This window comes from Tasmannia lanceolata, unplaced genomic scaffold, assembly GCF_043159265.1.
Source record: "Tasmannia lanceolata isolate RefF3 unplaced genomic scaffold, GAP_Taslan_0.1 ptg000019l, whole genome shotgun sequence".
In the NCBI taxonomy this organism is placed as follows: domain Eukaryota; kingdom Viridiplantae; phylum Streptophyta; class Magnoliopsida; order Canellales; family Winteraceae; genus Tasmannia; species Tasmannia lanceolata.
The window spans coordinates 19,888,076-19,890,000 of record NW_027518696.1 but is presented as its reverse complement, the minus strand read 5'-3'; positions in this window follow the sequence as shown (position 1 = coordinate 19,890,000).

Genomic DNA, 1,925 nt, shown 5'->3' with positions numbered 1-1,925 from the left:
AGAGAGGGACCGAAACTGAATGACTAAACCAAGAGGGCGAATGAAGTCGGAAACAAACCTCTCCCTGCTAGAGTGCTTCCGTCCGGAGCAGTGAAGTGACATCCGAAGACGATGGCATTCGGCGATCAACGGACTGCAAAGAAAACAGAGATTGAAAGAGTCCCCTCCCACCACCTGTGAACGACCGTGCGGACTAAGAGCTAAGTTTAGATGGATGACGGAACTAAGAGAATGGACCCTGCCTTGGAAATGGGCCTAGAAATGGAGCTTTCTCAACTCAAAGCGTATGGGGGGATTCCAAACTCGTGATCAACCAACTCTTGACGAAGTATGATGTGCGTCAACCACAGCGGGAGATTCAATTAACCGAGATTCAGAAGCTGAAATTTCACCTCTCCCATCAATAGGTTTAGCCAGAGCATTTATTACACGGCCCAAATAAGCCTCGTTCACTGGTATTTGAGCAATTCTTCTGAGGTGTAAACAGTCGTTGAGGCTGCTGCACGCTAGTATTCGCACCATTATTCCCTTTATTAGGAGGGACGGACTTTCCTTTAGTCTCTGCAGCTACTGCGGCTCGAATTTGCGTATATAGACTTTTTTCTTTCTTGTTCTTCCATTTTGTCATCTCGCTATTCAGTGGAGGCTATCCGAGAAGACTTCACAGCTATTCCTTGTCCATTCTTTCCGTTCCGGTATTTTCCATACCACAACAATTAGGAATAGAGAAGCTATATGAGGCAACTATTCAATCAAATGATATTGAGCATGTTTCCCATCTCTTCTCGAGAAACAAGTGGGGTATTTCTTTACAAAATTGTGCTCAATTTCATATGTGGCAAATTCCGCCAAGATCTCTTCATTAGTTGGGGGAAGAATCAGCACGAATCGGATTTTTTGAGGAAGGTATCGAGAGAGAATTTGATTTGGTTAGACAATGTGTGGTTGGTAAACAAGGATCAGTTATATAGATTCCGGTATCGATTCGATGAAAATGTGCCGTAAAACTGGGTCTAAGAAAAAAGATCACCTTAAAGGAAACATCCTCACATAAAATTGAAAGCTTCAGAATCTAAGGTCCGCAAAACCAAAAAGCATCAAAATATTATACTGAGTAAAAAAAACAAAAAATGAAATCTAGCAGTAGATATTTAAAAGAGGAAAGGACAAATGACGTAGAAAAGCATAAAACACACACACACACATATACATATAAAAATCATAAAATAAAATCCGATTAATTAAATCAAGACTTGATGACTTTTCATCTGACAGAAACAACAACTAGGAAAAGGACAAAGAAAGAGAAAAAAGAGACGAAAGATAAATAGCTGGGAAAATGGGGAAATTAAAATTGACATGAGCAGACAAAGATATGGATATAAGGGCTTCATAGATCTTTCAGAAGAACATATAAGATAAATGATGAAATAATTGTCAGAAAATAAAAAAAGTTAAAAAAAGAGCTTTGAAGCCAAAGAGGATTTATATGCAACCTTGTCTAGGCGACGGTTTCCTCCAATAAATCTTTCTCTCCCAGCTCAGCTGATTTATGTTCATTCAAGCTTTCATTCCAAGCTCAACTCTAAACATTAGAGGTAAAAGAGCAGAAAAGCTTCTAAGGAGAGAGAAAAATAAGAGGAACATGAGCTTCCCGAAAGGTTATTTAATTATAGAAAGGGGAATGATAGTTGAAATTACCAAAATACCCTCCACCCTTAGTGGTGCTCAGATGTAGAGCACAATGTAAGTTGTCGTCCATAAGATCTCAGTAGTCTATTGGCTCGTTGGCCAAATTATGATCGTCCTCTTTGTCTTCGACTAACGATTGTGATTAGAATTTTGAGCTAGTGTTTATCTTACCACGTAATGAAGTTACCATGTATAAAACAAAAGTCTAACATACGCTTTGGAGCATGTAAGCC